General features: G+C 36.2%; 1 protein-coding gene, 1 long non-coding RNA gene and 1 pseudogene across 3 annotated transcripts in view; 2 read left to right on the plus strand and 1 right to left on the minus strand.

Annotated features, from left to right (window-relative positions):
* Positions 1 to 23,443, plus strand: part of LOC140674553 (odorant receptor 4-like) — a 154,510-nt gene that overhangs the window by 98,010 nt on the left and 33,057 nt on the right. The window lies entirely within an intron of this gene.
* On the plus strand, positions 516 to 2,591 carry LOC140674710 (uncharacterized; annotated as a pseudogene).
* LOC140674555 (uncharacterized) lies at positions 13,756 to 15,366 on the minus strand. Its single transcript, XR_012048249.1, has 3 exons — positions 14,815 to 15,366; positions 14,191 to 14,400; positions 13,756 to 14,076 (listed from the first exon to the last, which is right to left on the minus strand). It is a non-coding gene; the product is annotated as an uncharacterized lncRNA (long non-coding RNA).

Consider the following 23,443-nt stretch of genomic DNA (forward strand, 5'->3'; position numbering starts at 1 on the left):
TATACATTAATCTTCCAATGAGTTTGGAAATTTCGAAGTCGCGTGACTCAGATTTTCTTCGCTCCAAAAGTGCATATTATGCACATTAAAAATTCCTTCTTGTGTGAATAGCGATTCATCGCTGAATATCACACGAGAGGAATATGTGGGATCTTGATCAACGTTTCGCAAAAAATTTTCGCAAAACGTTCGTCTTGCAGGGTAATCTGCTGGTCGTAAATGTTGCACGCGTGTATAATGAAACGCGTGTAACTTTTCTTCTTTCAATATTCGTTGTACGGTTGTACGAGATAAATCTTGTTAGTATTTTTGACTTGTGTACGATAATTCGCGAATTAGCGGGCGCAACATTCACGATTCGTCGCGGGAAGCGAGGAGTGGGTATAGACCCCCAGCGAAGATCGTATAAATTAGATGCACAATCGATACTGCAATCAATCAGCCTACGATTATCAGCGATTATCAATAAGCGCGAAGAAGATATGGCATCGTACACAAGTTAAGAATACTATGACATGCTGATGGCACTTGGTGAGTGTCACGGGCAGCAGAACCATGCTGTAAGAAGATACGCCGAATTGTATCCAAACCGAAGACATCCATCGGGTCACGTCATACTTGGAGCAGCTCAAAGACTGTACGATACTGGCAGTGTTCTGCCGAACAAATACGACACTGGGAGAAATCGCGACATTAGAAATGTACGGAACACGGAGAGAGTCATCCGTGCTTTGGAGGATGCTCCCGAAACGAGTATTCGAGTAGTTGCACGAGAACAAGATTTATCTCGTACAACCGTATAACGAATATTGAAAGAAGAAAAGTTGCACATGTTTCTTTATACACGCGTGCAACATTTACGATCAGCAGATTACCCTGCAAGACGAACATTTTGCGAAAATTTTTTGCGAAACGTTAATCAAGATCCCACATATTCCTCTTGTGTGATATTCAGCGATGAATCGCTATTCACACAAGAAGGAATTTTTAATGTGCATAATATGCACTTTTGGAGCGAAGAAAATCCCAGAGTCACGCGACTTCGAAATTTCCAAACTCATTGAAAGATTAATGTGTGGGCTGGAATAATGGGCACTGAAATACTTGGTCCAGTTATTCTTCCAGATATTTTAACTGGAAGAACCTACATAGATTTTTTAACAGAAAATCTACCACATTTCTTAGAAGATGTGCCATTATTTGAAAGAAACGATATTGTCTTTCAACAAGACGGTGCTGGGCCATACAACGCCAGGATCGTTACCAATTATTTGAACGAGAATTTTCCCGGACGCTGGATGGGTCGGTATGGCCCGATACGTTTTTTAAAATTATAACAAATCTAAAATAATAAAAGTAAAATCGTCAAGGGCTGTAGAGAGCAAGACGTGAATCAAAGACAACCATATCAAGATAAAGTGTTAAATAATATATAATTCGATAATTCAGTGTATTTAAAACAAAAATTATACAAAGATAGATGACTTATATATTAAAGCTGATAAAATAAACCAAAAATACTTAAAGAATAAACAAACGTTTCGGGCTTCTGCTTTGAGCCTTCTTCAGCGTAATGTTAGTACTGTGTTAAGTTAATTATAAGGAATAAAAGATGGAATAATCGTATATAATGTTTTACATAATTTCTTTGTAAAATCGCAATAGAAACTCGAGCGGATGTAATTAATAACTTCGCATGCAATATAAATTCGACGGTGTTCTTCAAATAACCTCCAAAGTTGAAAAGCCCGGAGAATCTTCCGTCGAATTCGGAGGACAACGGTAGGCAAACTCCAGTCAGGGCGATAAAATGCACCAGACTGGAGGCTGGTATGCCCAGTCCGACGGACACTCGTCAGAGCAAGAGACTCAAGGTCACTGACCAAGGATCTTATGCCCAGGCGACAAAAGGACTTGTCAAGTTAGCCCTCGTTGCGAGGGCTATTCTGACAAAAAACTAGAAGCTGGTGACAACTATCAGGAAACTGATAAAAGGCCGTATTCTCGATCTCCCCGGGGGTACTAAAGCCCCCATCTTTACCGGTTCTTAGAGAAAGAGCGGCGATGGTTTTTGCATGCGCGGACGAGCAGTTGGGCGACTGGCTGAAGGGCCTGGCGTCCGACCTGGTCATTGGCGATGTGCTTTTTCGTGCGCTGTCGGTCGATGAGCTGCCCAAGCGACATCGAGTGGTAGTGCACCTGGAGGACCTGGATTTATCTGCACAGGAGGCTACCAAGCTCCTGGAGCGGCAAAACACGGGCCTGGCGGCCAGTGAGTGAGTCGTCACCAGGAGGAGTGAAACTAGGGATGCTGCGAGCACCCATTTCGCCTACTTGGGACTCCTCACTGGAAACCCTAAAGGCCTGTGGCTTTAGACCCTTCTGCGGGCTGAGTCGAGCTACCGTTAAGGTACTCGACAGGGAACGTAGCGGAGAGGTTCGCGAGACAGTTACGGGAACTAAAGGGACTGTCTAGATATGACTGATGCCGGTGTTCCAGTAACACAGATTAACTTGCATCACAGCAAAAGCGCCTCGGCGATTTTAGCCAGGAGCATGGCTGCGATGCATACTGGTATAGCCTTAATTCAAGATCCTTAACGTTAATAATTTGATTAGGTAGTTGCGGTAAATTGTATAAGCCATACACTACAGGGAAACCAAGGACCTGCATTTTGGTCAAAGGTCTGGAATCAGTCATGGTGCCACAGTTCAGTTGCGGAGCTCTAATGGTTATCTAACTGGAACTCAACACGACAGGAGCGGGGGAGTGGAAATATTGATAGGGTCAGTATATATTCCCTATAACACCACGGACCTTCCACCACAACAAAATCGTCAAAGACCTGGTAGCCTATGCTGAGAACGGGAGGCTTGAACTCTTCTTGGGGTGCGATGCTAACTCCCATCATACAGGATGGAGGAGCTCGGGCGTCAACCCGAGGAGGGAGTCTCCACGAGTTCATTATGGGCTCTGGCCTAATTATCCTCAACAGAGAAAGTGAACCAACCTTCATGGACTCAAGAAGACAGGAGGTCATTGATATCCCAATTTGTACGGACAAGGTGGCGGACTTGATCTCAGACTGGAGGGTCTCTAATGAACCTTCAGGATCGGATTATAGATCTATACATCTTTCCCTACGCCACAGCCTAGATATACTCTGGTCTTGTAATCTAAGAAAAACCAATTGAAAGGGCTACAGGATGGATCTTAAGGTAAGGCTCGGAAAAGCCTCAAACAGATTTCATAACAAGGACGACCTGGAAATGGCGGCACGGTTTATTGGTGACACCATAGTGGATGCCTGTGAGTTCAACTGCCCCATGAAAAGGAACCGACTTTCAACCAAGGTCCCATGGTGGAACAAAGAGCTCTCTAAGCTCAGGTCAGAGGTAAGAAAATCTTTTAATAAAGCCAGAAAAACTGGCGCAGCAATACATTGAGAGACCTTCAGAAGCTTCCAACGCAAATACAGTAAGGCAATCGTTTCTGCCAAATGAAAAAGCTGGAAAACCTTTTGTGAGAGCGTCGAGAGCGCTCCTGAGGCATCGAAGGCTACACAGAATTCTTTCAACAGATAACCGGCCCCAACTGAGATGTCTTAAAGGCCCCAATGGGAGCTTTACCAATAATCTAGAGGAAGCTCTGAAGCTACTAATGAAAACACATTTCCCTGGTTTTCAGGAATCAAACAACCACCCAGCGAAGAAAACTACGACTGGACTTAAGGCTGCTTACAAGCCCAGGGAATGGTCTTTAGCTGCAAAGGTGGTATATCTAAAGGGAGTAGAATGGGCTATTAGGACTTTTAAGCCCTACAAGTCTCCTAGGTCTGACGGAATCTATCTAGGACTTCTTCAGGAAGGGCTTTGTTGTCTAATTAGCCCCCTGACAAAAATCTTCGAGCGAGCATAGCTCTAAGACACATTTCTCAGGCTTGGAGTGGAGCCAAAGTGGTCTTCATATCCAAGTGAGGCAGGAACGAACACATTCTGGCCAAGGAGTTCAAGCCTATAAGCCTCACCTTGTTCTTTTAAAAACTGGAGAGGCTTGTAGATGGGTTCCTGAGGGATGGGCCATTGGTGTCATTCCCTTCTTTACAATATGCCTATAAGGAGGGCAGACCTACAGAAACTGCCCTACATCACCTTGTGAGCAGAGTGGAGACACAACTAGCTGCCAAAGAATACGCCCTTGGAGTCTTTCTTGACATTGTGGGTGCCTTTGACAACACCTCATATGATATTATCAAAGAAGCCATAGTTAAACACGGTGTTCCCGACGCTTTGAGACACTGCACTCATAGCATGCTGTCGAATAGAGCACTGACTGTCAACGATGGTAACGTAGTTTTGGGAGGGGTCCTGACTGGGGGTTGCCCACAGGGAGAGGTTTTATCCCCCCTGTTGTGATGCCTCGTCTTAGATAAACTCCTAAGGAAGTTATAGGAAGCTGACTTCATAGTGTACGGCTATGCGGACGACGTGGCCGTGCTTGTGAGAGGAAACTTCCTATCAACTCTTAAGGAGCGCATGGGAAAGGCACTTATTTTGTAGATTGTACAAACCTGGTGCCAAGACAAGGGCCTGAAAGTCAAAGATTATGGCCTCGGTCCTTTAAAGACCGAGGCCATAATCTTCACCAAGAAATACAAACCTGAAACCGGAGTCCTGCTTGACCCCAAACTGAGTTGAAAAGAGCACCTCACAAATAAGAGACCAAATTCTACACGTCAATGTGGGCGTGCAGAAGAGCCATGGACAAGTCCTGGGGCATCAAATCGGAGGTTGCTATGGATTTACCAAGTAGTACCTATACCGAGATTAGCATATGCTGCTCTGATCTGGTAGCCCAGGGTGGAAAATGTGGAAGCAAGGAACCTGCTAAAAAGCCTACAGGGAAGCTACCTGAGGGCTATAGTAGGAGCCATGAGAACCACCCTGGGAGTGGTGCTCGAAGTAGCGGGAGTGTCTCATTTGACGTTGTTATTGACCATAAATACTTTTGACCACGTCGCAATTGACCACGTTGCAATTGACCACGCGTCGCAATTGACCACGTTGCGATTGTCCACGTCGCGATTGACCACGTGGGTTTGCAACTTTCTATGCGAAACGAAATGGATGGGGTGGGTGCGGGAGACGATTGGTACACGGATGGCTCAGGCTGTAACGGAAACTTTGGGGCAGGCATCTACGGCATTCAGAATGACTATAGGAGAAGCATCCGTTTGGGCACCATAGCCACGGTTTTTCAAGCTGAAGTCATGGCTATATCTGAATGCATAAACCACCAAATCTCAACAGAGGTTAAAAACAGAAGAATAAATGTCACAGACAGTAGATCAGCAATAAGCGCTCTTGCGAAGCCACAGAATCTGCCGTGGTCTGGGACTGCATGTTGGCCCTCAACAAGCTAGGGGAAACAAATAAAGTTACTCTAGTCTGGATACCTGGACATCAAGGCTTACGCGGTAATGAAGTGGCAGACGGCTTGGCCAAGATGGGTACCCTAGAGAACCCGTCTGAGCCGGTCATCGGAGTCCCTTATGCTACCGAAAGGAAAACCATTGCAAATCAGCTAGCGCGGAGTCACATATGCTCATGGAACGGAGCAGATGGCTGCCGCCAGATCAAGATCACGATGAGTCAACCCTCGGCAAGCAGGGCCAAAGAACTCTTGTCGATGAATAAAGGAAAGCTCAGAACTAGCATAGGCCTCCTCACAGAACATGTAGCGTTAAAAGCCCATCTCCTTAACCTTGGCTTAGCCAGGTAAAAAAACTGCCGTCTATACGGAGAAGACAGGGAGGAGGGCATCCACATCCTGTGTAATTGCCCCGCCTTGATGCTAAAAAGATACAGGTACCTAGATTGTATGTCCCTAAGTCCCCAGGACTTGTGTGAAACAAAGGTCAGTAATCTACTAAGCCTGGCAGTCAATGCAGGGATTATAAATATTCTCAGAAAACAGCGGGGTCACAGAAGAACTTTTAGATCTAGGTGACCTTAGGGTGACTTAGGCTGTCCAAAGCCCCTCCCGCTCTTCCCTTTATTACTACTACTACTACCACTGGATTATCGAATTATATATTACTCAAGACTTTACCTTGATATGGTTGTCTTTGATTCACGTCTTGCTCTCTACAGCCCTTGACGATTTTATTTTTATTTAAGTGAGAGATATTCATATTTTTCGTTTCTAAAATAATACTTGAAAAAACTCGCCCTGAAAATTTTAATAATAACTTTAACAAACCCAAAGGAAACATCTTAAATTGATTTTATTATGGTGTTTTTAGGATTTTTAATTAACAGTTTTTGAAAGAAGTATTGTTTTCAAAAAAAAATAATAATTTAATCTAATTAACAATATTTACTAACAATATTTAATAATGAATGACATTTTCATTTATTCATATATTATCACAAATCTTATTGCAATAGGTAACTAATTTTTAATTATTATTAATTGAAAAGGAATACAACTAATATAAGACAAACCATCTGTATCTAAAATTAATTTTATAAACAAAAAAGTTCTTATAAAAGTAAAACTAAATTAATATTTTTTGTAAAACTAAATTAATATTCTTTATTTATTAAAATTTTTATTAAATCAACATTAGTTAAAATTTTTCATAATAAAATATAAAAATATTAATAGAGAACTGTCGTAAAGTAAAAACTAAATTTGTTTATTATTTTGAAAATACGATCTTAAAAAGGATAGACTATTAATACTTTCGTCCTCAACACTGGTTCTCAAAACGTTGTATATGTATCCTGTGGCCGAAAATGCACTTTCAGCTTCTACATTTGTCGGTGGAATTGTAAGCAAATATTCATATGCCATACAAAGATATTTACCTTTAGTACCATCATTTTCAAAAGTATTCATTTTTTTCAATACATTTTCCAAATTTTTAGAAAGAATTTTTTATTTAATCACTTTTATTTTAGGATATTCCTTTAATAACTTCCTTTAGTAACTTCATCTCTAATTCTTCTTTCAAAGATAAAGTAAAAGATTCGTCTTCTTGAAATTTTTCTTGGTTTTTGTCAGATTTACTGGAATATGAAGCGTCGGATGCATATATAATTTTTTCTCCATGTTTATTGCCCAGAATTCTTTCTAACAAATTTTTTATTTCTTTACGTATAATTGTTTTTTTAGGCATTAAGAATGTAATATCGTCTGGATTTTTTAAGTCATTTTCAAATTTTATTGGATTTTGTAAATATAGCAATATTCCAGTTAAGTCATTGCGGCGTTGACTAATTCTTCGACGAAGTGCTGCGGCTAATTTGATGGCAAGAGGAATAGATTGAGTGTCCAGTTTTTCTAATATAAACCGCAACGTTGTTTCGGCTGTGATAAGCGTTGCATCTTTGCTGCACAACACCTAATTTTATTGGTTCCAAAGAGTTCTTCAAGTCATTTATAGCAAACCATTCTGTTTGCACACGTTCGGAACAACTACGGAAAATATTGTACGAAGTTCGAAATGGCCACGTGAGCAAAACGAACGTAGCCATTCTAAACGTGGCCATTCCGAACGTGGGCAAATTGTGTCCACTCATTGTACTGTGTCCAAATGAAAACATTAGGTTAACGTATTGCGTATAAATTAAGAATGACCAGGTATGACAAAGCCGCGCAAAGTGCTAACGCAGCGGGCAACACGCTAAGTTAAGGAGTCACGAGAACGCAAGGACTTTTTAAAATAAAGCGTTCTATATAAAACTCCTGCGCTTGCTTCTCGAAATTTATTTATTTGATACAGAGGAACCCTCATATGAGGAAAAACGGACATTTAAACGCGATCAAAAATAAAATGGCAACAGTCTTGTTAATCAAAAAGTTACGTAGACATCCCGTTGAGATGTAAGCCAAAGTAAGGTACGTGACAATAAAGTAACCCGTCATTGCGAGAAGCGCAAATTAATAAGAGAATAAGGTTCCCAAGAAAACGTGAGGCAAATGAATTTATAGTCAAGCAAATAATTTTTGATAATTAAAATCTATAATTATAAAAACGTTTACGAGTTCCCTTGAGCAGATCCCGAGTTTATAAACTCTAATCCAGCAACAATCCCGAAAAAAATCCTGTGGTTCATCACGGAGGCACAACAAAATTCCTGGCAGCGGTGGAATGTTGAAAGACTGCACTTAGGAAATTGAAAAAAACCTGCAAAAACATAACCGTGTGATAAGACATTAGCATAAATTAAAGCAGATAAACACAAGCGATAAGCCATAAGTAGTGATATAATGGGGGTTCTAACTCAGGTGCTCAAGGTGTGCGGGGGCGGGGAGACCGCGGGCGCGGGGGTGACGTCACGCAGGTCCGCGACGCGGGGTACGCGGGGAGGGGGAGAGGTCCGCGACACAGCCGCAGGTCCGCGACGCGGTTTGTAGACGCGGGGTACGCGGGGAGGGGGGAGAGGTCCGCGACGCGGTTTGTAGACGAGGGGACAGTGGAGAGGAGAGAGAAGTCCGCGGCGCGGCCGGTAGGCGAGGGAACAGCGGAGAGGAGGGAGAGGTCCGCGACGCAGCCGGTAGACGAAGGGACCGCGGAAAGGAGAGAGAGGTCCGCGGAGAGGAGAGAGAGGTCCGTGACGTAACCGATGGGTCCGCGAGTAGGCAGATGGATAGAGAGAGACGGCGCGATAGGCGTTCGCAACGCGGTAGATGGAGACGCGCGGTACAGAATAAGGAGAGCGCTATGCGCATTGTACATAGCGTAGAACAATGAGAGCATGATGTGGTGGGAAAAGGAGAAGATTACAATAGGAAGACAGCGTGAGAGAGAAAGAATGAGGATGAGGGGAAAGGATAGCGGGAACGCGATAAGACGGAGGCTAAGGCGTACGCGAGAACGCAGATTAAAATATTTTATAATATTATATTATTATATATATTATATATATTATTATTATTACATCTAATTATATATATTAAATATAATCTAATTAATACTAAGTGGAGGAAGAAGGATGGGATAGATAATGAAGGCGCAAAACACAATACATATATTTTATCATTAACAAAATTTTTTAATCATAAAAATGTGTATTTTTATACATATAGTGTGTATGTGCGTGTGCGTGCGCGTGTGCGTGTGTGTTCTAAAGTTAAAAATATAAAATATAAAATTATAAATTTGGGAAAAAAGAAGGCAATCGCAACGAGTCAGCCGCAATTGGTGAAACGCAATTTTTAATTCGTATTCATTCAAACAACAAAATTAAAATAAATTTAAATTTGTTTGACATAAGATGAGACGTACGTTTCGATCTTCTTTTTAGGCCATCTTCAGCGCAAAATTAATCGAAATACAATCAGTATAATAAATCTAAATACAATCGTATAAAAGACAGATATAAGTATAGAACGGAAAGTTAAATAATAAGAACGCAATTCAGTCACTTACATAAATATTGTAACGTTGACACATTGTTGAAAATAGAATATGGGTCCAAAACGCAAAGTAGCAAACTCTCGACCATAGTAATTGTCTTATCGTTTGTTAGTGGAGATAAGTTTATAACTATTGTCTAAACATCACTGGTTGGGAGGTTGATAAAGTTAAACGATAAAAATAAAGAATTTTTAATTGAGAAAAAAACCAAAGTAGTTAGTCAAACGAATAAAATTGTTAATAATAATGTTGATAAAGTTATGTAGTAAAAAATGAAAATTTAAATTAAGAAGAAACCAAAGGCAGTTAGTCAAACAAATAAAAATATTTAATAATATAATATAAAATATAAAAATACGAAATATGAAATATAATATAATATGAAATAGAATATAATTTGTGCCTTCCATGTACGGCAATGCTGAGAATTCATTGCGGATAATCTGCAGGAAAAAACAAATCTTATTAGTATATACATTTCATCATTTTTAAAAGATACTTACAATATTAACTTCAAATATCATTCACATTGTCAAAGTCGAAATTACAGACTTCAGGTTGACTTCGATATCAGGTGGCGACGACTGCGGTGGTGGTGGTGGTGACAACATATATTTGTTTGGATATGTATATTTATCCAAACATGTACAGTCAAGAATCTTTCCACAAGTACATAAATATCCAAAACGTATAACAAACGTTCATGTTGATTATCTACAAACAATTTCTTAAATTTATCAGTCTCAATATTATGATAAAAAAACCACCGAAAATATAAATTCTAAACACTTATTGTTTATACTTGTTGGGATACATATATACACACACGGCAGATATGTACAAGCGCGGATACATTCAGCTACCCAACCATAATTGAATTCTGTACGCTGATAACGGCTACTGGTTCCACATCCGTATTCCCTTATTCGCTTTGTATATTTCACCCGTATGATATGCGGTACACTGATCTATCCAACAATCTTCTGAATCCACAAATCGAGTAAATCTGCGTTCATTGGAATAAAGTTTATCGTTAGGATACTCGAGAGGTGATTTATAATTATTACAAAGTTCACGGAAAATTTTTCTTTGTAAATCGACCGGCCATTCTGTATAATCGCAATCATACACAGTCACAATCAACAGCTTCAGTTTGGCGGGTGAAATGTTGCACATCTACATTTTGCATGTCTACTTCCCGATCATGAATAAATTTTGGTATCGATATTCGTGGAAAAGTCTTCGTTTCACTGTCATCGTCTCGAACAAGAGTGATTACATGTCTCCATTCCTTCACATGTTTTTCGAGTTCTCTTATAAAAGGCCCCATTGTAAGTAATATTGTTCTTCTGTCTTTGACAAAAACAGTCATAAGAAATGTTTATATTAATAATAAGTTCAAATGTTTATCACCACACATGCATAATAATAGTTTCTTTTTCAGACACAGATCTTAGTTTGTGCAACAGTCATCAACGCAAAATTTTCTTTATGAGCTATAACAAGATCGTATTAAGGATGGTCATACACGCTCCTCCATAGATCGCCACTAATAGTTTTCTTCCGAAGAAAGTTTATTTTTCATACATTAGTCTTCTTTCGTACAAAACGGGCAAAAATTACATGGCATTATTTGATACAACGAATTTCGACACTCCCTGCAAAATAATCTGAGGATTAGTTCATAAACTATAGTTTCATGTGTGCGTACCGCTTCAATATCATGAAACATGTCCACTATTCTCATGAAACACGATGTACAGTATTTACGACCACTCGCGGTTCTATAATAAAAAATACAATTCGCACATTCGTTTCATCACATCATATGTATGGAGTTCTGCAGCATCTAACTTACGCTCAACATTTTCTGTACCATCACTAAAATCATTGTCATAAATACTGTCGTGTAAGGATTCTACATCCGATTCAGACGAATCGGACGAAATGTCCATCAAGTCATCCATGAGCGCAAAGTTTTCTTTATCAGATATAACAAGAATGTCACAGGGATGATCGCAAACTCTCCTATGATGCACGCTCCTCCCAAATATATATTTTAATCTCACATCTCTCATCTTCTTCTAACTCGAGTATCACGTTTCATCTAAATCAGCATTTTCCAACATCTTTAGCAGAATGAATGTAGATCCAACTATACACAGCATACGTTTTATAAAGAATAGGCCAAGAAAGAAATAAAAAACAATCAGTAATGAAAAAAGACAACTGTCGCTCCACACAGCATTCATACAGATAATATAAAACGATTATTGAATCACAACACAATCAAATAAACATCAAACAGATATGTATCAAACATTGATCAACATCAATTGAAATATCGATCCAACCATGTTCAAACCACAATCATACATTAAATAAACATCAAACAAACATCTATCGAACCGCGATGAACATCGATCCAATCATGTTTGAACCACTATCGTACATCAAACAAACATCGATCAACATTAAACAAACGTCGATTAACATTAAACAAACATCTATCGAACCATGTTTGAACCACTATCGCACATCGAACAAACATCTATCGAACCGCGATGAACATCTATCGAACCATGTTTGAACCACTATCGTACATCAAACGAACGTCGATCAACATTAAACGAACGTCTATTAACATTAAACAAACATCTATCGAACTGCAATGAACATCGATCCAACCATGTTTGAACCACTATCATATAACAAACGAACGTCGACCAACATAAAATGTATCATGATAAATTACAATAAACAAAAATCAACTATTTGTACCGTTCAAAAGACGTTAAATATTTTAATATCGAAATATAATACCAGATGCAACTGCGTCACGTACTGAAATATAATACGATATAATACTACAGAGATGGACAAGAAAAAACTCTCATCTCCTTCCAACTCGAGTATCACGTCTCATATACATCAGCATTTTTCAGCAGCTTTAGCAAAATGAATGTAGATTCATCTATACCATACACAGGATACGTTTTATAAAGAATAAGCGAAGAAAGAAATAATAAAAATCAGTAATGAAAAAGACAACTGCCTCTCCACACAGCATTCATACAGATAATTATAATAGAACGATTATTGAATCACGACACAATCAAATAAACATTAAACAGATATGTATCGAACATTGATCAACATCAATTGAAATATCGATCCAACCATGTTCGAACCACAATCATACATCAAATAAACATCTGAAATATAATACGATATTATACTACAGAGATGGACAAGAAAAAACTCTCATCTTCTTCTAACTCGAGTATCACGTCTCATCTACATCAGCATTTTTCAGCATCTTTAGCAGAATGAATGTAGATCCAACTTTACACAGGATACGTTTTATAAAGAATAGGCGAAGAAAGAAATAATAAAAATCAGTAATAAAAGACAACTGTCGCTCTATACAGCATTTATACAGATAATTATAATAAAACGATTATTGAATTACGACACAATCAAATAAACATTAAACAGACATGTATCAAACATTGATCAACATCGATTGAAACATCGATTCAACCATGTTTGAACCATTATCATATATCAAACAACCCTCGATCAACATTAAAACGAACCATGATCGGTTCGTAATCAGCTGTCATTAATCGACTACTTGTTTAAAGATGTTAAATATTCCACGTCTATTGTCTGCTAAAAATGCAAACTAACATAAAAATGCATCACGTACTGTAATATAATATTCACCACACAGATGTATACAAGAATAAGGTATATAATACTTGCTATAAGAAGAGGATAAAAAAAGATAATAACGCATATGTATTTTGACAATAGTTTATTATAAATATGGATTGATCAAACCTTTATAATAAGGCTTCGACCACCAATTGAATATTTTGAATACATTTGTAAAGCACAATTTTTATATGTTTATTGCAATGCATAGTAGATTCGAATTTATTTTCAATCGCGTCCAATTTAAATAATATTCTATTTAACTTTCCTAAGATTAGTTCCTTAAATTCTGAAGTAAATTAATATTATTTAGTTTATAGAATATGAATATAATTCCTGTGTTTTCTATATTATACATTATTGCAACAAATATATTTTTGCATACTTCTTTATTTATAGAAAATATATAAAAGTATTAGTATTTTTTAAACTTACCATGAGAACATAGATTTTCATTTTCTATACGGAAAGCAGAATTTTTTTATAAAAGATGTACTATCTGTAACAATTTTGTTGTTATTATTAATATCTGAAAAGAAACTAAGTATTAGTATTTTTTTTACAAATATTATATAACCTTAATAAATTGTAGTTAATGCTCACCGTTTTTGCCTATTACATTAAACAATATGTTTTCGTCTAATATATTTCTTCCAATATGTTTAGATGTACTCTGTAGCTCTTTGTCATACGACACAAAATTTTGTTTCTCTGGAAGAGCGGGCAGAATTTTTCCTTGCGTAACACTATTTTTCTTTAAAGAAATCTACATTTTTTTTTTTTCAAAAGAGAAAGATAAATATTTTTTTTTAATTCTTATACGTCTTCTTTTTTTCTCGTTCTTGTAATTCATTTGAAGATAGGCCTGTATCATTATTTGATGTATCTTCTGCCAAAATTAATTTTTGTATATCTTCTTCGTAAGTATCTGAATAATTTAAAATAAAAGTGTAAAAGAAGTTATAAAAATTATTAATAATATATGCAATTTTACATGTAACTAATAATACATACAAATTTATGTTTTATATTATTCACTTACTTGCAATGCCAAAAATTTTTACTGGTAACTCCTTCCAACCTGACTTTTCTCATGGTATCTCTTGGGCCGTTATAGCTTTATTAATACAAAGCTTTGTTTTAAAGTGACTAGGCCCAATACATATAAACGTATCTGCGTTGTACCATGTAGCAGGTATTAGCTGCAGACCATCATTAAATTCCGCAATGATATATTTTTCGTTACCCATTTCTGTGTTGCGCAAAATGAACGAAGATCATGTAGAAATTATGTATACATAATTTATTATAAAAATATGTATATTATGTTACGCACAAAATTATATTTCATGACATGGTGATTTATATAAATCTTTTACATATTTCAAATTTGTACCAGTAACACAAATTTTTTATTTTTTATGTAACATTTATAATCAGAATATATTTACCGTTTCATAATAAGCAGCAATTATTAGAAGAATTTTTACAATTAATAGTAAATTTTCTATTTGATATTCTGAGATACTACGATTCAACATCAACATTATCAAGTACTGGACCATTCTTGTGTAAATTTGTACATGAATATATCTTATTATTATTATTATTATTATTATTATCATGTTCTACAAATAAGAAATTACAATTTTCAATTTCATTATACCTTTTAATCAACTGTTGCAATGGCTTTTCATTTTTCCGTAACCGTCTTTTTATAAATGTCTTAAAATTTTCGAAACTGAAAGCACTAAAATTATCGAGTAGACCATACAGTCTTACATCAAATCATATACGTAAAAGATTATGCACATTATGCGATATGTACTGTTTACCGTATAATATTTCAAATGACTCAATAAAATAATGAAGCAAAGCTTCAACAAAACTTTTAATTCTTCTTGACATAAATTTCGACGTGTAAGAATTATTACAGCTACATGTAATGTGAGAAAATGATATATATATTTTTTTTCTTGTAATATATTTCTCAATACAACAGGACTGATTATAATAGAAAATTTCTAAATTCTGCTGCTTTCCACTGCTTAACGTCTCTTATTGATCTGGGTCTTCTAACAAAATCAACCGGTGTAGTATTTCTAAGTAAAATCAGTAAATGTGATATTTTATTAATAGCTCATGCATTTAAACGTATAGAAGTTGGACCTTTCATCCAAAGTAGTATCATTTTGTCATAACTCCTAAACAGATCAAATGCATAATCTAACGGAGTGTTAGTTATAGGTAAAAAATTGAGAACATTATGTAAAATAGAAACACTAATTTGAAAATCTTTATAGGCATTAATCACAAATAATTTATCTGTTCTTAAAGTATTGTTTTCTTTTCATATGGAAAGTAGATTCTACCTATTTACACATTTGCCCTTGATTAAACAATTATTAAACCCGGTATGACCTTTTATAGATAATGTAAAAGATTTGACAGGTGCATCGCATTATTAAAGCAAATAATGAGACTTTAATAATGTCTTTGTTATAAATATAACCATTAATAATTAAATCGATTAAGTCGTTAACTAAAGGTGCGAAAAAAAAGAAAAAAAACATCAGCATTATTAGGTTTCTGATATCCAAAGTATGCACCAACAAGATATATAATTATAAATATTATTTATATCTCAATTTTATATTCAAATAACAAGATATACTGTAATGTACTGTATGTGATATATATGGTTCGATAGATGTTCATCGAGGTTCAATAGATGTTGATCGACGTTCGTTTGATGTACGATAGTGGTTCAAACATGGTTCGATAGATGTTCATCGCGGTTCAATAGATGTTTGTTTAATGTTAATCGACGTTTGTTTAATGTTGATCGATGTTTGTTTGATGTACGATAGTGGTTCAAACATGATTGGATCGATGTTCATCGCGGTTCGATAGATGTTTGTTTGATGTTTATTTAATGTATGATTGTGGTTTGAACATGGTTGGATCGATATTTCAATTGATGTTGATCAATGTTTGATACATATCTGTTTGATGTTTATTTGATTGTGTTGTGATTCAATAATCGTTTTATATTATCTGTATGAATGCTGTGTGGAGCGACAGTTGTCTTTTTTCATTACTGATTGTTTTTTATTTCTTTCTTGGCCTATTCTTTATAAAACGTATGCTGTGTATAGTTGGATCTACATTCATTCTGCTAAAGATGTTGGAAAATGCTGATTTAGATGAAACGTGATACTCGAGTTAGAAGAAGATGAGAGATGTGAGATTAAAATATATATTTGGGAGGAGCGTGCATCATAGGAGAGTTTGCGATCATCCCTGTGACATTCTTGTTATATCTGATAAAGAAAACTTTGCGCTCATGGATGACTTGATGGACATTTCGTCCGATTCGTCTGAATCGGATGTAGAATCCTTACACGACAGTATTTATGACAATGATTTTAGTGATGGTACAGAAAATGTTGAGCGTAAGTTAGATGCTGCAGAACTCCATACATATGATGTGATGAAACGAATGTGCGAATTGTATTTTTTATTATAGAACCGCGAGTGGTCGTAAATACTGTACATCGTGTTTCATGAGAATAGTGGACATGTTTCATGATATTGAAGCGGTACGCACACATGAAACTATAGTTTATGAACTAATCCTCAGATTATTTTGCAGGGAGTGTCGAAATTCGTTGTATCAAATAATGCCATGTAATTTTTGCCCGTTTTGTACGAAAGAAGACTAATGTATGAAAAATAAACTTTCTTCGGAAGAAAACTATTAGTGGCGATCTATGGAGGAGCGTGTATGACCATCCTTAATACGATCTTGTTATAGCTCATAAAGAAAATTTTGCGTTGATGACTGTTGCACAAACTAAGATCTGTGTCTGAAAAAGAAACTATTATTATGCATGTGTGGTGATAAACATTTGAACTTATTATTAATATAAACATTTCTTATGACTGTTTTTGTCAAAGACAGAAGAACAATATTACTTACAATGGGGCCTTTTATAAGAGAACTCGAAAAACATGTGAAGGAATGGAGACATGTAATCACTCTTGTTCGAGACGATGACAGTGAAACGAAGACTTTTCCACGAATATCGATACCAAAATTTATTCATGATCGGGAAGTAGACATGCAAAATGTAGATGTGCAACATTTCACCCGCCAAACTGAAGCTGTTGATTGTGACTGTGTATGATTGCGATTATACAGAATGGCCGGTCGATTTACAAAGAAAAATTTTCCGTGAACTTTGTAATAATTATAAATCACCTCTCGAGTATCCTAACGATAAACTTTATTCCAATGAACGCAGATTTACTCGATTTGTGGATTCAGAAGATTGTTGGATAGATCAGTGTACCGCATATCATACGGGTGAAATATACAAAGCGAATAAGGGAATACGGATGTGGAACCAGTAGCCGTTATCAGCGTACAGAATTCAATTATGGTTGGGTAGCTGAATGTATCCGCGCTTGTACATATCTGCCGTGTGTGTATATATGTATCCCAACAAGTATAAACAATAAGTGTTTAGAATTTATATGTTCGGTGGTTTTTTTATCATAATATTGAGACTGATAAATTTAAGAAATTGTTTGTAGATAATCAACATGAACGTTTGTTATACGTTTTGGATATTTATGTACTTGTGGAAAGATTCTTGACTGTACATGTTTGGATAAATATACATATCCAAACAAATATATGTTGTCACCACCACCACCACCGCAGTCGTCGCCACCTGATATCGAAGTCAACCTGAAGTCTGTAATTTCGACTTTGACAATGTGAATGATATTTGAAGTTAATATTGTAAGTATCTTTTAAAAATGATGAAATGTATATACTAATAAGATTTGTTTTTTCCTGCAGATTATCCGCAATGAATTCTCAGCATTGCCGTACATGGAAGGCACAAATTATATTCTATTTCATATTATATTATATTTCATATTTCGTATTTTTATATTTTATATTATATTATTAAATATTTTTATTTGTTTGACTAACTGCCTTTGGTTTCTTCTTAATTTAAATTTTCATTTTTTACTACATAACTTTATCAACATTATTATTAACAATTTTATTCGTTTGACTAACTACTTTGGTTTTTTTCTCAATTAAAAATTCTTTATTTTTATCGTTTAACTTTATCAACCTCCCAACCAGTGATGTTTAGACAATAGTTATAAACTTATCTCCACTAACAAACGATAAGACAATTACTATGGTCGAGAGTTTGCTACTTTGCGTTTTGGACCCATATTCTATTTTCAACAATGTGTCAACGTTACAATATTTATGTAAGTGACTGAATTGCGTTCTTATTATTTAACTTTCCGTTCTATACTTATATCTGTCTTTTATACGATTGTATTTAGATTTATTATACTGATTGTATTTCGATTAATTTTGCGCTGAAGATGGCCTAAAAAGAAGACCGAAACGTACGTCTCATCTTATGTCAAACAAATTTAAATTTATTTTAATTTTGTTGTTTGAATGAATACGAATTAAAAATTGCGTTTCACCAATTGCGGCTGACTCGTTGCGATTGCCTTCTTTTTTCCCAAATTTATAATTTTATATTTTATATTTTTAACTTTAGAACACACACGCACACGCGCACGCACACGCACATACACACTATATGTATAAAAATACACATTTTTATGATTAAAAAATTTTGTTAATGATAAAATATATGTATTGTGTTTTGCGCCTTCATTATCTATCCCATCCTTCTTCCTCCACTTAGTATTAATTAGATTATATTTAATATATATAATTAGATGTAATAATAATAATATATATAATATATATAATAATATAATAATATAAAATATTTTAATCTGCGTTCTCGCGTACGCCTTAGCCTCCGTCTTATCGCGTTCCCGCTATCCTTTCCCCTCATCCTCATTCTTTCTCTCTCACGCTGTCTTCCTATTGTAATCTTCTCCTTTTCCCACCACATCATGCTCTCATTGTTCTACGCTATATACAATGCGCATAGCGCTCTCCTTATTCTGTACCGCGCGTCTCCATCTACCGCGTTGCGAACGCCTATCGCGCCGTCTCTCTCTATCCATCTGCCTACTCGCGGACCCATCGGTTACGTCGCGGACCTCTCTCTCCTCTCCGCGGACTTCTCTCTCCTCTCCACTGTCCCCTCGTCTACAAACAGCGTCGCGGACCTCTCCCCCCTCCCCGCGTACCCCGCGTCTACAAACCGCGTCGCGGACCTGCGGCTGTGTCGCGGACCTCTCCCCCTCCCCGCGTACCCCGCGTCGCGGACCTGCGTGACGTCACCCCCGCGCCCGCGGTCTCCCCGACCCCGCACCCCCCTCGAGCACCTGAGTTAGAACCCCCATTATATCACTACTGCCATATGTACAATCTATGGCATACACAAGCAACAAAGCAGACACTACGAAAATTGAAGCATGAACGCGAACCGCTTGATGCTATGATCTACGATAATTCCACGATCCACAACGCATCGCCGCATGCCGTAGAGCAATTGAACTTGTAGCGTCAGGAGCCGAGTGAGAACGAATGAACAAAAATGCGAGCTGTAATAATTCTGTAAGTCCGAATTTGATTGTTATAATTGCAAATAACGAAAGATCTTAGTTCGACCGATTGCGAATCGAGCACTACCGTTCCGTATAAAAATTTCACGTGAATATTGACATCAGCAAAACGCGTAACATTTCATCAATCACGGTTGCTGAATATATCAGCGCGCAACATTAGCAAATAGATTTGTGTAACACCACTCCAAGTAGCTGAAGGAGCGAATCGTGATATTCGCGAAAGCGTGCATAGGAATTTAGAAAATATTATTTGGACGAAGAATCAGACGGTAATAATGATAATCACAACGACGCAGACGGACCAATCGCTGGTCGACCGCGTTTTTGTTAGGAGAAATTATTCGTCTTTATCAGTCGACAGTAGCAGATTCGAGCCCGACATGGAGGAAAATATGTCAATCAGTCGCGACAACCGAATATATACCTTCAGCGGAAATAGATAAAAAATTCGACCACCTGTTGGCACAGGCAGAAGGAAATGTCGCCGATTGTCATGCGAACGCAAGACAACCACTCGATGAAAATACAAGTAATGTGCTATTAGTACGAATTCTGCACGGATTCTGAGAAATGCAAACCAAAATGAGAAATCTACGAAAACGAGTACTTACAAGACTTACGCGCAAGTCGCAAAGATCTAAAGAGAACGTCAACAGTATACCATAACCATAACTTAGAACTTACATATAGACAGACTGAACACGATGTTAGCCATCGACGATGTATTGTCCCAAAATTGTTAACATTAAAAAAAACAGGAACAATAATTCCTGAGTTTAATAGAACTTCACGGAATGAAACTTTCTAAATTTGTGTACATACACTATAAAAAATTAATCCTAGTAGATAAAAAAGCGCTAATGCAAGCGATCATGTATACAAAGTTAAAAGGAAAGGCTAGGCAAGATTTTGAGATGCGAGACATACAGTCATTTAAGGAATTAAAACAATAACTCGATGATTGCTATCAAACCAAACAAAATACATATTTACAGATAAAGTTTAACTTGTTGAAATAAAAGGCGAATAAAACCGCTTTTCGGTAGATCACAATGCGTAGATTAGCTAGTAATAAAATTGTATGAATCAATGATAGGAGGAGAAGAACATTAGTCCATGTTTAAACGCGCGATAAAGGAACAAACCTCGATAAATTTAAAACCGAGACAAAATTACGTGACGATGTTAAAATACTAGTTCGTTCTCAACGATATATGTACAACACTTCAAGAAGCAATAAACGACGCAAGTTCGGAAAAAACTCATCAGATCGATGATAAGATCTACAATTATTTTAATAAAAGTAAGACCGAGACAGGTTACTCGTGACAAGATCGAAATTTGAACCCGCAATGCTTTAAATGCGGTAAAAGTGGACACATCGGACGCAATTGTCGAAGTAGTAAATATGCGCTTTCCAAACTGAATAAAATTATGCAAATAAATGGCATAAATAAATATTATAATTATTGTAAAAAATACGGACACAATCACGATGAATGCTGAAGTTTAAAAGTATTAACAATAAGTATTAACAAAATAAGAGAAAATAATAACGCGATGAAAGTATGTGTGAACGTAAAACTTCGTAACGTCAGCGAAAAAAAAACATTAATTCAACGAGGAGCGGCAGCGAAGATGGACAACAGGAAACGAAAAATAAACAATCGATCTGCCTTCACATATCGAGTAGTATTTAAAAAATACGCGCACACAATAAAAAACCGAATTATTAATAGCATGCGTTCTATATCATGAAAGATGATGTTCCGATTGAATACGACGGAATTGTAGGAATCGACTTTTTACGAAAATACTCTGTTTTTTGTGATTATCAACGGACGCTATTAAAGATAGGTTATTTTGCAAAAACTTTATCCGTTCGACAAAGTAATTTTGAAACTAGTAATGAAACGATAATAACAACTAATACGTACTAGTTTGTTAGGATCCGAAAGTCTATCAAGTACAAATGCGTCACAAGTCGATGAGAAAGTTAGAATATGACAAAATTAATAAAACTGTCAGAGAAAACGTCAACATGATAGAAGAGAAAGATGATGAGGTTAAGTTTATTGATGAGATTGAACCTAGTAAATTTAATGGTGTCAAAAAGCCTCAAACTGTCATATCAGATCAACATGGTATTCAATTTCTGAAGTTTGACAAGAAAACTGAAAAAAGCAATTCTGTTTGACGCGTTGAGAACGAAAATAATAAAACTAGGTTTGAAGTATTTTCAGAACAATGAACAGCTTTTCCGACAAACAAATAATCGCTCAATGGACAAAACTTGGTTCAAAAGAAAATTAGAAAATGATCATGATGAGAAAGCAACTCGTTCATAGCTTGTTTATTCCTCTTTAAAAAAAATCTGCATTTTATATCTGTTGTTTTCTTAGTCAGATCATTCAATCTACATTAGAACAAAAAAGTAGATTCAATTAGTAGAAAGCATTAGTGTTCATGAACTTGCTAAGAATTATCATGAATACTTCACATAGTAGAAGGAAATGAAAAAAAATTAAATAAAAACAATAGAATTATTGATACGAAACTTCAAAAAGTAAGAAAAAAGCAAAAGTGACGTGATATCTTGGCGTGAGAATTCTTTACTGTATAAAATTTCTTGCAACTCAGAACTTGTCTTTGCGAGAAGACAAAAAGTCACTTTAGTTAAAGGATGACTCCAATGTAAGTAACTTTCTTGGCTTACTAAAACTATTGGCTATTTTTTATCCTGTTATAAAAGAACATCTCACTCACACACGTGGAAAGTCATTCTGGATCCATGTCTTATCTTTTACCGAGTGTCTAGAACGATTCATTTACTTGGTATCCACTGTTCGCCAAAGTTACTAAGAAACAAAGCCAAGTACTAGTCTCGTGTTTCAACTGATCAAGCACACTGTGAGCAGATGTCAAAAGTAATAAAGTGTGTGAAAGCTGATTTTGAGAAAAAAACAGTCTGTGTTAGAAAGTCTTTCATTGGTTTTATCTAGAAAAGTCGAAAGAATGCTGAAAGTTTAGCTGAAGACAACTTAAAGAAGCTAGAGAAAGACAAAGTTATAAGATTGTCGGTCATAGTGTTATGACAACACTGCTATGTTGAACACATAAGTTTTTTTGTTTAAAGTGGAATAACTTGGTAAGAAAAAAATCATACGACAAAAAATAAAAAACAAAATTAAAGCTAAAGGAACAGCCTTTTACGTGAAATTGGTTTGACAAACCAGAAAAAATCACCTCACTCGGTGTAATGCGTTAAAGTTGAAATTTTCATTTTCTTATTCTGCTTCAAAGTCACATACCTTCAAAATTAACGAATGTATCGTCATGGGCCTAAGAGCATCTCAAAGCAGACATTTCAAACTTTAATTTGCTTTTTTGCTTATTTCAGTAGGATAATTTCTTGCACAGTTACAACACTTCAAAGTTTGACAATTTTTTCGTCAAAAAATTGTTGTTAATCCCGTTAATTTTTTTGGGGAGTGTATTTTTTTAAACCATCGACGCTCTTTACGTATTCTCTCGTTCAAAACAACTAGAAAAAAAACTAAGAATGCGGAGCTTGTAGTTGTAAGTCGCAATCTGAAATTAGGTATAAAGACAGAAGTAGTGAAGTCTATCAAAAAGTATTTTGAGGAGATACTTTAAATCCGTCAGGACATAATAGATGCTGAAAGCGAGATCAGTGAAAC

Source organism: Anoplolepis gracilipes, chromosome 16 (genome assembly GCF_047496725.1).
Source record: "Anoplolepis gracilipes chromosome 16, ASM4749672v1, whole genome shotgun sequence".
Lineage (NCBI taxonomy): Eukaryota > Metazoa > Arthropoda > Insecta > Hymenoptera > Formicidae > Anoplolepis > Anoplolepis gracilipes.